Below are 13174 nucleotides of genomic sequence, written 5' to 3'. Positions count from 1 at the left end.
TTGATTTTTATACATCCATCGATCAAATCTCCAAAACTGTGAACGAAAACAAAACAGACATATCTGAATTGGATTTATGGGAAAACACGACTGGTGTGATTTACAGCAGAATACACAGTTTTACGGATATGAATCACCTGATGCATTTCGGCTGTTTGACCAGGTGAGCAATCTCAGATCAGTCTGTTTGTAGGTGTTGTTCCTCCTATAGGCCTCTTGGCAGGAAACACTGAATGAATGATTCAGTTCTGGTTCCACTTGTTGCATCACGTCAACTACGACTGACTCAGTGGTTTTCTTTGGGAAACCTGTTGATATCAATAATCTCATCAAGCTTGCCCGGACAGAGCATGCAGCATTTTTATGGAAATGCACCGAATAACAATTACAGTGAACTGTAGTTTCATAGACCGATAACAGTTTTGTTGTTGCACCGCTGAAATTTAAAGCCTGTCTGACCTCACAAATTTTAACATCAAAAGTGAACATTAGTGTGAAGTGGGAGACTTTAAACGGCTTAATGCACCTTTGAGAGAGGAGAAGAATATTAACCGTTACTGCCCATAGTAAAGTCAGGGAGACGTGACCGACAGGGCCACAGAGACATTCAGCTGCTCTTTAATGAACACAGTCGGTCTTTAAGAGTTGAAGTGAGTCACCGCTGACAGGACGTGCTGAGGCATCATCCCAGGCTCATCTTTTGACCCGCGAGATACTGGATAACCTTTGACTGGTGGGAATTAATTGACACATAAAGGCACGAGGGAAACTATCACACAGGAATGTGTCTCTGTGACATATGAGTCAGTGACCGGAGTCCGGCTTTAATGACTTATAATGGATTTGCCTTTTGCCGATGTGAACCCTTTTCTTTTTCTGTGCAGTTTGAAGTGCTAGCTCCATGAAACCTTTAAGTCAAGTCGACTGAAACGCTGAAAAAAATAAGAGATTGGAAAATAACAGGAATGAAAGGACAGCAAAATAAAAACTCAAGGGGGGGGGGCAGGCAATTGAAATAATCATTAAAACGCAGCTTCCCAAACATCCTTGTTTGTAATAACAGTTTAATGATAGCATCAATTGTTTGTGCGTTGTGCAAAATTCCTTGAGAAACTTGAGATGTCCTGAGTATGAAGTACAGCTGCGTTCAGTCCGTCCAGAGCAACATCTCATATTTTTAGCTGTGCGGTAAATGTGGCCTCTGTGACACTTCACTCGCCGGCTGCAAGTTCTTACCAGCTCGTCCCTTCCTACTACTTATGAAACAATAAGGCTTTGAAAACAGACCAGCAGCTCTTGCAAGAACAGACCAACAATTATCATTTATTTGATCTTAAACTTACGAGAAAGCTTGATTAAAAGGTTCGGAGACATTCTTTTTTTTTCGTGTATTTCTCGCAGATCCACTGCAGAGACGCGCTGTACTGCATCTCCTGCAAACCACTAACCATGCTGTTCAAACTGTTTTCTTACAAAGGTAAAGACAAAAAGCAGGTCCTGCTCATGTTGTGAAGCAGTGGCAGACTAAGGAAATTTGATGAGCAGGTCTGAATACATTTTACATTTTTTCTCTTTTTCACATTCAAAGATATTTCAGCTATAAATTGATGCAGAAAATACACAAATTGATCTAGAAAGAAATCACCGGAATGCAGACAATGAAGCATTTGCTGCTCAAAATGTCCTGCTGGAGAACCCCCTGCTTCAATTATGTCCCATTAGATGTTGAAACCAATCCTACGCGCTTGGACTGGTCTTCTGTTTTTATCAAACCAAGCAAAACACCACCTCCCATGAAAGGTACATGTGCAGGATTATGGTTAAGAGGAATGCTAGCTCAAGATCCACGTCCCATCTTGTTTCGTGGCATCTTTCCATTAAACAAATACAAGGATCTTTTCTACTTTGTTTATATGTGGCGGACCCTGCCACCTTTCTAGCTTCAAACAATGTTCTGGACTGTATTTTCCTCTGAGAACGGCTTGTTCATTCAGTTATGGAAAGAGATTTTATAATTACCTCATTAATATTGTAAATCTTAGAATTTGTGGGGGAAAAAAGATATGGTCAGTATTTCATTGATTGATGGATAAAAAAAAAAATCCCCTTGAACGAAAAACGTCCATGAACCTTCGCCAACGCTTAGTTCAAGCCACCTGCATTGAAGAGAGCCTCAGGTTAACATCTCATCTCACTTTCAAATCGCAACAATCTCCGTCTCTACTGTTACCTGCCAAATGCTCATTCTCGATGTCAAAAGGTACGGTAAAGCCCAGGTGATTTCATAAGAAAGTTCCCGGTAAGTCAGGTGGATACAGGTGGGTGGATTTCCCCCAGTCAGAGTGTCGACATCAAACACAGGCAGCACCTGCGCTAGCCGCTCACCTCGGGTTACAAAACACTTCTCCTTTTTCAAGGAGGGAGGGAGGGACCCCTTCACAGGTGCACAGCTTACATCCCCCCATCCACTAAATCACAAGGTCTGAATCAAAGCTTTGCACCGGAGCCGGATAGACACCAACAACCTCCCTGGAACATCTTTTCTCCCAGCACAACAAGATTGCTTGCTCACATGTAAGCTGCTCTCTGCTTTCAGGGAGGTGCAAGCATCACCCAAGTGTTCAACTGGACAAGGATCAATAAATATGTGAAGTGTTTTTGGTTTTTTGGCTGCATTCAGAAAAATATAACACTTCACACAAAGCATCATATTGCCACTTTGACTGTAAACCCAGCTGTTGTTCTCTCACTGGAGTCCTTGAAGGGAATGTCGACCCAATCTCAGTCTGCTTTCAGGTATTTGGGAGTACCTCTACTCGAGGGATGTCACTCAATTCAGCGTCAGGAGGGATTGTAGACGACAAACTTGAAAATAAATAAATATAACATCTCAGGGTGTGGAGATGGAAATAAGTAATATAAAAGCGGCTATGATATTAGCGGCTACTAGCAGAACACACCTGAATCACGAGTTGTATTATGGGTAACGTAGGTGGCAGATAAAATGTGCAGGATAAAAAAAAAAAAAAAACATTTATCTGATTCTGCTGCATTGATTTTAATGAGTAAGTTGCTAACTCGGTGAAGCTCTTCTTAAGAATCGTGCGATGCGTGGCTGTAAATATGTGCCATCAAAATATGCTATTGTATGCGAGCACATCATCAGCTCACGCTTCCACTACACACAAACACACAAACACAAACACACACACACGATAGCATTCTCCTCTGCTCTCCATTGTCTCTGTTGCTGCAGCTGGCAGCCTCGCTGTACTGAACCGGGGGACGCTTCTTTGTTTCTGCACTTTTTCTTTCTCTGATGCCAATGTTTTCATTTTGGGTGGCTACGATTGTCCACAGTTACTTTGTTCTGCTGCTTGTGTCTCCATTCACACATCTATAATACGTGATACAACAAAAGGATCCACAATGTATTTGGAATAATAAAGAGGGCACGTATTGACTCATGGGTTCAGTACAGACAAGCACACATTGTATCATTTTATTCAACTGATCTAAATTCGCCTCTGCAGGCCGGATATCGTGGGTGGCAGCATATCGCCAGAGTAACCGCTAACAGATGCAGAGTGTAGCTGCTATTAGCTAGCTAGCCGCGTTAGCCATGCAGCTAGTGGATAAGACTGAGCGCTTGGGGGAGTGGTGGAGTCTTAGTGTTTACACTAATAGCACAGAAGTCTTGGACTGCGACTGACCAGGGTTAGCTGTTAGCATGCTAACTGCAGTAGATATCTAGACATACATCAATATGTCAAAACTGCTGTTTCTTAACACTCTGTTCACAGTTTTTGTACATTTTTGCAGGTTTCCAACTTAAATTCGTACATATTGCCCCTTTAAAACTATATTGTAAATCTTTTTTTGATTAAATAATGTTTCTTTCTCCTGAAGCCATTTAGTAGAGCAGCCTTGTATTTTGGTGTCACTATCTGGACTCACACAAACTCTGTACAAAGTAGTCTACAGGCCCTCAAAAGTAAACTGAAATCTGACTTGTTGGTCCAAATGATTGTTCTGCTTGAAAAAAAGAATCAGAGATATGTGCGAGAATGCGTGCGGATATAAACCATCAGATTAAATACATTAAAAAGCGTTTTTAAAAATATCTAGATCGTTATCTTTTTCCATTCGATGACAGATTACAGGAAAAAAGTTTCACAATAACAATGAAGTATCCCGTGGTCCGGTTTCCAGGCTGATAAAAAAGTCCAGTTCTAAAGGAAACTTGGTGGGTTAAGTGCCTTTTCAAACACCATGTAATTAGGATTTCCTTCACAGACATGAACACATTTCCAACATGTAAAAAGGAAAAGCTACATTAGCCACAGTGCAGCACACTGTTGGTCTGTCAAGAAGCAGAGAACAACAACACACTAAGTGGGAAATAACAAATATTGCTTAAAGGCATAATCAGAATCAGAATCAGACTGCATTTTTTATACATTTAATGTTCGGCATCTTTTCTGCCGCAGTCTTTCCATGTGTTTACATTCAGTAATTACTGTCTCCGCCACACCGATGTCATGTTTAAATTGCCATCAAATGAAAAGAGGATAATTACCACATGACTGTGTTCCGTTTACTCCCTTTGCAATGTGTCAGAGCTGTATTACACATACATTTTTCAACGGCTGAAACAAGGGGTGGCTTTTATTGTGAAAAGCAGGAAAAACAAGAACCACAATGTGTTTGTCACTGAGGTTAATGATAACCCTAGTCATTCCCCATATCATTAAACTGTCACCAAATCAAACAGGACTGAGGATTATCAATTTGATTTACCTTTAAATATGTTATTCATTATATATATGAAGGAATCACTGCTTGTCAGGGCCGTCTTAGCTGAGAGAAGCTGTCGGAAATGGGAACTTTTCACATCAGAGGCAGAACAGAAACTGTCTTGTGGGTCCAAACAGTGACGGGATTGTTCCTCGTTCAGTCTGTGTCACTGAACAAATTACTTCAGCGGTTAAAAGAAAGCTGGAGCTAAATCAGCGGCGCTCAAAGAACGATACATTGTGGGAAACTTGTGTTGTTTTGGTGCCAACACGCCTGTACGACATGTGTCATCAATGTGTGTGTGTGTGTGTGTGCAAACGTTCATGCATGGACACGTTTTTGGAATATCGGGTATTGTATTGTGTGTTTGTCAGAGTGTGTGTGGTGAAGCGGCGGTCCAGTTGTCCAGGGACATGACAGTCGCACCGTCTTGTCGGTCATGCATGAGTTGTCTGACGCTGTGCTGCGCCTGTACGTCTCCTACTGACAGTTTTTTTAGCCCACGTTTGTGTTATTTCCGGCTGCGACTTTTAAAAAAAAACTTCAAACAGGTAAATGATTTGTCAGGATTAGGGAACGTTAAAATCAGGGAGAACGTGCATACCACGTCGATTACTGTTTGTCGCAACACAGCAACGTAAAGAGACGGTATGTAAATCCTTTAAGCGTCCCCCGTTTTCGCTGGACTCAAAAGCTCAGACATGTTTTATATTTTGCAATACATGGGGATCATTTGATGCATCTCACCTGGTGAGTGATGTAACCGCATTTTACGGTTGGCCGAAACATTATAAATCAAGTGCTTCAAGCACTCAAGTAATCAAATCAAGGGAATGTTCAAACGTATTTTTATTCAAGTGTTATTCATCTTGTGATGGAGTGAGCTGCAGTCTGCGGCCATCGTCACTTTATGTAACTAAATTGATAGTTGCATTTTCGCAAATGTCGAAACCCCGAGGATCAGCTCCGTGACAGCACCCAATCTGCACTTGTTGGTTTATCACTCAGTTGTCGATGAAGTTGTTTCTTCCTTTTTCTTGTCTGTCTGTGGACATTCTGTCTGCATGCTCTCATATATATATATATATATATATATATATATATATATATATATATATATATATATATATATATATATATATAAAACCCAGGACACTCCTGAACAAACCACACTGGTGTTGTATATCCTGAAATAGCCACAAGAACCTGGTCCAGTGGGCTGCGGGGCACCGTGTCATGTAGGAGGAGGATGCCACTGTGTTAATTACTTGTCTCTCATCAGGGGGTGAGAACGACCTCGGCTATATTAAACCCCCTCAGTGGAGTGGGATTCTTCAGCCACTCTGACCCCACAGTGGCATTCGCACTGCTGTCATAGTTCACATACTTTCCCTACAGTCCTGTTGAATGTGCCTGCGACACCTTCTCTGCCATATTTTAGCGTTTCGGAAATACGCACTGACTGATGTGGTTGATTTTTTGTTGTTTTTTTGCCATTTCCAGCTGCATCTGCGCCTACAGTTCATGCACCGCGCTCCAGAACACAGAAAGAATGCTCTCTGTTTTAAATGCCTCATGACAACACAGGATATTTTTCTTTGAAAGATGGTCTTACGCAACAGCTCGTGCATTCTCCGGGGATTTGGTTTGAATCTGAACATGTGAACTTCAGCTGCCCCAACACGCCCTGCTTGTATGTCTCTGCAAAGCACTGAAGGCTCAGGGTGAGCTGTCAAAGGACGTATGAGGTAATACTGTTACACCCCTATAAAAACACGCCGTCAAGTAAATGGGAAAACAGAGTACTACACTGCCTTGAATGAATAGCAAACATGTGGCGGTCCAAAGTTAAAATCCACTGCGTGACCAGTTGAACACGCTGGGCTCTTTCATTTTCATACCTTCTCAAATTTGTGTAATCCAATATGACATGACATTCGGTGTTTGATAAGTAGGCCCTGCTGTCTCCGAGGTGAGCTGGGTCAAATTGATTACACTTGATACATAATCATTTTAAAGCCTGAGCAAGGGACACAAATGACTGGATTACTATTTTAATTATGAGCGTAGTTTCTTCATAAATCATCATAGAATAAGGCTAAAAGACGACAACCATGCTAGCTGCTCTTTCAGCCTTTGTCACAGTGGTGCTTTGAGCTAAATGTTAACATTAACATGCTAACATGCTCCAAAAGACAATGCTTATATGCTGATGTTAAGCAAGTATAATGTTCAAGTCATTCTGAGGGGGACATGCACGTCCGTACCAAATTTTATAACAATCCATCCACGAGTTTGCTAGATCTTTTATTGAGAGCCAAGTATATAAACCTCCTGGCACTAGATGAGAAGTGAGGGGATCACAAATGTCAGTGGGATTAATCCTCTGGGGACCATGAATATACAAAATGTCAGCTCAGTCCCTCCAGTGGATGCTCAGACGAGCAGATCTGGAGCAAAGTGGAGACTCGAATGTCGTGCAGATGGACATTTTCATCCCAGGGAATCATCTGCTGGGCGGGCCTTTGGAGAGCTTCTTGTCTTGAGAACGAGGCTACGTGCATGCTGCATGGCTACACGGCCTGTTTAATAAGTAGTGGACAGAGCCAGCGTGACATCACCCACTGGATTGTGGACTACCTTTCTGAAGCCTTGAGTTGGGCATTCCCCTGGTCTGCATATCGAAGTGTCCTTGTGCAAGCTATTGAACCTTGAACTGCTCCTGATGTGCGTGCATGGCAGCAACCTCCATCAGTGTATGAATGTACGTATGAATTACTGTAAGTGGCTTTGGACCGAAGCGTCCGATAAATGCCTGAAATGTAAATGTTTTCGGAGCCAGAAGTGACCGTATTCGGACGAGGGGGTCGAGCTGGAGAGGATGGTGATTGGTTGTGTTAGAGTCTGAGGACGCCTCCTTACGAAATTGTCATCACGCTGTACAGCAGAAGACTCGAAACTAGTACTTTAGACCATAAACTCATCGGAAAATTGTTTGCTGAGCAAATAAATCAATGTGAAAGTAGGATAACTTTCTCAAAGGCTAATATACAATCCGTCAACACTGGCTGTTGGAAAGAGTGCAGGTTTAAGGTGCTTCTACACAGGCTTCACTCGTCAGACTCACAAACTCTCTTCACTGATTATACTGTCTATGATGGCTAATCACAAAAACAGGAACTCTGATGTCAACATCAGTGCACCTGGTCCCAACGATGTGAATCGAGCCTCTAATCGACTACGTACGTAAGAGACAAACCGTTCTGCCGAATTACCGCCGACTTCAAGTCAAATTCTTAGTTTGAGCTCGGAACAACCTTTTCTGCTATTATATTTCAGGTATGCTGCACAAACACGCTCACATTCCTGTAATCATCTGTAACAAAACCCACCCTGCGTTCACTGTCAGTAACTTCTTACACAATCAGACCCGCGGGTGACATCATCGCTGGCTCTATCATGGGCCGTTTTTTGAGGGGAAAATCATGCTTGATCCCCAAGACAGGTCTCAGCTAGCCGAGGCCATAACAAGTAGCACATGGCAAATTCTCTCTCTGTATTTTTCCCTTTTAAAGAAATATCTGTTTCAGATTAATCATTGTGCAATGTGTTTCCCATCCCAAGCAGCCATGCTCTCTCTTGTGCCGGCCCGGAAAACACTGTACCTACAAGATGGACACCAGCTTGCAGCGCTACGATTTACTGATAAATGCACTGATTTATTGGCAAATACGTCTGACGAGCATCTGCTTTACTATCTTATTGTGTTTGTGTTTGTGAGAGAGGGAGAGAGAAGGAGAGAGAGAGAGAGGGAGCACAACAAACAGTGCTCCGTCCAAAGTGATGAAGCAGATGGTAATCACAGTCTAGACAGGCAGGGCAGAGAGGAGGTAGGCGAGGAGGAGATGGGCCTCGCTGTTAAATCACCCACCCACAGGAACAACATTTTAAAGCCGTTTTTCAAAGACGCCACTGCACAGATTTCTGCAATGCGAAAAAAAAGAGAAAAAAGGCAGGCACTCAAATTATCATGGTAGCGCATCATGATGAACCAACAGTACCAGACTGGAATATTAATAAGTTGGCACGGGAGGGGAGGAGAAGAAAAAAAAAAAAAAAAAGGAGCGCGCGTTAATGTAAGTCAAAGCGTCTGCTGCATATTACCTCACACATTATGTGAGCAGCACCTTTTTCTGCTGACAGATGAGAGAGAGGCAGAAGGCGTATGACTCTGACAAAAGGATGTGAGGGAGCGTCGGATGGCTGGAAGTATGACTTATAACCCGGTGAGCCTCCTTAACACCCCCACATTGTCTGCTGACTGTCTCCCAGCGCTGTTCTCTCCACCTGTGGGAAAAGAAAAAAAAAAAAAAAACAAGTGCGTGCTGCGTTCTTACACGCAACAATCAATAAAAAACTCATCTCACTTTGCTGACACAGTTTTTAACCGAGACATCTGAATTCAGAGTGCATTTTGTATTGACGGGGGCCTCTGAATACTGAAGGGCACAGCAGCATCTTTATGTAAAAGAGCATATTCTGTCAATAACGGCGGATAATCACAGGCTGCAGGGGGGCTGCACACTGTGCACACTGATAGCACAGGACTGGAAGGCACAGACGTGACACACAAAAACCCCAACGACACGTCTTTAATCTTCGCGTCTAAACAACACAAACAGCCATTTTCTGATTACAAGCCGCAAATTAATGGAGCATCGTTTCCTTGTATGTCTGTGTTTCAGCAGAGGTCGAACCCTGTTACAGAACACCTGCCCTGATGTTCTCTGACGCTCCATATCGGGAACACTGGTCCACTTAATCTCACATTAAAATCAATTAATTGATTGAGCAATCTTAATCACATGACACATGAATCATTTGGACACTGACAAAGACGTTTTAAGGCTCTGTCACACATGTTCAGTGGAGTGCTTCTGCCCTCTAGTGTCAGAATCGTACACTTCTGGTGAGGATGTTAATCATTGCAGCACAGTTTCAAAACTTTTACCCATAATTCATTGTATCAGGGGCTATTTAATCGAAACATCATCAACAGTGGATCAGTTTAGGAGACTGGAGCGGCAATTTGGGTAGGCCTGGAAGATAATTTCTGTAAAAATAGATGACAGCTTTTCTCTGGATGCTAATTAGATAATGCAAATTACTTCTTATCATCACATTTTTCTTTGTGTGTGTCTGTCTGTGTGTGTGTATGCTTATTAATCACATTAAGAGGATAAAAATGTGTTCCTGCAGACATGTTACAGAGACTTACATCCCATTTTGGGGACAAACAGCTGATCTCCACATGTAAACCCTCAGATAAGTCTCCTGCATTCAACGTCATGTTCTGCCTGTTGTTCCTTCACTCATGTGTTTGACCCTCGTTGAGAAATGTCATGTGTAAACTTGAACTTGAATGCTGGACTTTATAGCAATGTACATGTTTTAATCAGTCTTTTATTGTCCATGTGTGAGCAGATTGTAAGTAACGTGATCAAATGAGACCGTCCTCGTCTCCTTGTGGACGATATGTTTAAGTTGTTCAATGCTACTGGACTGCGGATTTCATCGTGAAGAACACGGGTCAGATTTTCCACGACAGTCCAAAGGATGTGACTTTATGTTTTTGTCTCGATGCCTTTCTCCGCTCTGCTAACAGAGAGCAACAGAAGCTAACGTTGGTTTAGAAATAGAGTCTGCTCACTTGATATATAGCAGCTACAATGCTCTGATGAGGGCTTGAAAATTGTCTCTATTTTTTCTTTTAACTCTATCAACGGTGATATGTTGTGGTTTCTTTCTCGTGACAAATGTACTTATTGTAAGTCGCTTTGGACAAAAGCATCTGCTAAATGCCCTAAATGTGAATATAAATGTAGACTGACTTCCAGCACAACACAGAAGTTCCTCTTTAAAGAGGAACTGGGTCTCAGAATTTTAACATTTACAATTTTCTTTAACATAACTGAATAAACAAGGTGTTCTCAGATGGAAATACATTCCCCAGAATGCTGTTTGAAAGCTAGACAGGTGGCAGGGTCCACCACATATGAACAAAGTATGAAACTGAAAAATAAGTGTGTTGTTCTTTAAGGTCCGTTTGTTTATTCAGCTAACTATGAATGAAAATCTTTCTCTTCTGATTAAAATGTCTTCCTCAAAACTACATACTGCACCTTTAAAACATTAAATTACATTTAAATTTAAATTAAATCAACATTTTAAAAAGTATTTGCATATCCATAGATTTTTGGGGCTTTTGTGGCTTTTTATTAGTTTATCCAACTTTTTTTTATTGTTGCTACAAATGATTATAATTCAAACAAATTATTTCTGCCTTAAAACGGATGAAATCTAAATGGAGTTCGGCGCTTTATGCCCCAAATTGAGTCATGCTGACAGGGAGCAGATCTGGTGCCACCTGGTGGATTTTTGTACACGCCTCACAAAAACATGTGTTTTACAGTAAAAAAAAAAAAAAAATAAAGAAGAAAAAAAACACACTAGAAAAGATTTCTGTTACTTCTCATTTTAAACAACAACATCACGCGTCATCGTCAAATTGCCACATGGGGGTTTTGCCAAAAAAAAAAAAAAAAAAAAAAAAAAGGTGGAGAGAGCGTCAAATAAGCGGATGAACATATTGTCGCTGATGTTTAATAGTCGGTGTGAAAGCTCGTTAAAAAAAACACACGTAGCAGTGAGACAGACAGACGGACACACAGACGGAGGAGGATGTTCGGTGTCGGCTGGTTGAATTCGCACTAAGTCAGCCACATTCCGCCTTTTACTTGTGGCGTTGAGGAGGAGCTCAGTTGTTTATTCATTCACGTCAGCCCCTCTCGCCTTCCCTTCCCTCCTTCCTGCTACAACACAACGGGGACCCACCGTTGTTAACTGTTTTTTCCCACATCCAAATTAACCACAATCACGTCGCCACCATAAACCGATTTTGGAACCAGGTGAGTTGTGATTTTCTTTCTCTCTCTCTTTTCCCTTTTTATTTAGGTCGGTTTCGCAGGAGGAAGGATGTGTTTTCGGCGGGGGAGCGTTGACTTGTCCGGCCCCGGCGTAAAAGGCGGAGGAGTGTTTCCAACCGTAACTTATTAAATTCCTCCTGACCGGGTCGAGAAAAGGTTTTTTTTTCGCGGGGTTGCGTTGTGGCGATGTTCGCCGCCTTTTCCCCCCTTCTTCTTCTTCTTCTTCTTTACGCGTCGGCACCGCCGCGTCTCGGTGCGGGTGGGTTTATTATTTTTTGACTCGCGCCTTGCAAGGGGGGGAGAGAAAAAAAAAACAAATGGACGATGTAGGTCAGCAACTAACAGTCAAAATGTCGTCTTTTCTTTCTTTTTTTACTTCCACATTCTCTCATGCCACAAACAGATGGCGTCGAGAGAGAGAGAGGGAGAGGAGGTGGAGGAGGAAGAAGAGGGGGATGGAGAGAATGGGGGAAAGAGACGCATAAAGGAGAAGGGGGCTACGGCAGGCCATGTTAGCCCGGGTCTGCCTGCCTGCCTGCCCCATCACTAATCCATACCCTGCCCGTGCACACAGCCCACCTCCTCATGCCAAGGCACCGGGTGGGTGAGGAGGAGGGGGGGGGGGGGGGGAGGCCGACATGTCTCGCCGAGGCCTGTCTTCAACAAAGTTTTTTGCCGTTAAGTTGACGGGGCCTTTTCTTTTAAAGACACAGCGCAAGTTTTCGAAGGGGGGAAATGATGGTTCTTATTTTTGGAGCAGGCGCAAAGTGTCCTCAGCTCTGAAGTGAAAAACATGGGAGCTCAGGTTTGTGCACGGCGGGTCCACATTCTGCTCCCCAGCCCGGTGCACGGGACCGACATGTGGGGGGGAGGTGGGTTTGACACCGCAAAGCTCCGGGAAGATGCACTGCAGCAGATAAACCTGTAGCCTGTGGAGAGAGGGAGAGAGACCTCCACCACCACCTCCTCCACCACCAGTTGGCTGACTCTCACCGGGCTGTCAGAGATCATTGATGGGCCACAGGTATCCTCTCCACTGCACTAATGAGGCCACTGCAACTCACACTGGCTGTCAGTGGTGGGGGGGATGTGAGGGGTCCAGTATGTCTGTCTGGGTTTGCGTCTCACTCCGGGCTGCCCCCCTCACTGCTGTCCCGTGGCTTCAAATGCAAAGCCACGCAGAGCAGCGACACGGCTGACCCCCCCTCACATACCTGCCATGCAGCGTCTCATCACGTAATGTGGACGGTGCACTGCATGCAGCAAGGCAGCTGCATACTGTGCATACCAGTTGGCAGCCCGGCGGCCTATAGATGTGCTCTGGTGCAGCTCAGTGTCGGTGCACTTCAGTGGACGGCAGTAATTAAAAAGACATCCTCCCCCTTTTTGGT

At 43.3% G+C, this 13174-nt stretch overlaps 1 protein-coding gene across 1 annotated transcript in view; it reads left to right on the top strand.

Annotated features, from left to right (window-relative positions):
• Positions 1 to 11428: 11428 nt before the first annotated feature.
• znf710b (zinc finger protein 710b) overlaps positions 11429 to 13174 on the top strand; it is a 28808-nt gene continuing 27062 nt past the window's right edge. Inside the window, exon 1 of the mRNA XM_030413565.1 lies at positions 11429 to 11765. The gene's annotated coding sequence lies outside the window, so the exon portion shown is untranslated. The remainder of the gene's footprint in view (positions 11766 to 13174) is intronic.

The sequence above is a fragment of the Sparus aurata genome, chromosome 4, assembly GCF_900880675.1.
Source record: "Sparus aurata chromosome 4, fSpaAur1.1, whole genome shotgun sequence".
NCBI classification, from domain to species: domain Eukaryota; kingdom Metazoa; phylum Chordata; class Actinopteri; order Spariformes; family Sparidae; genus Sparus; species Sparus aurata.
The sequence above is the reverse complement of the archived record's forward strand: the minus strand, read 5'-3'. Positions and strand labels throughout refer to the sequence as shown.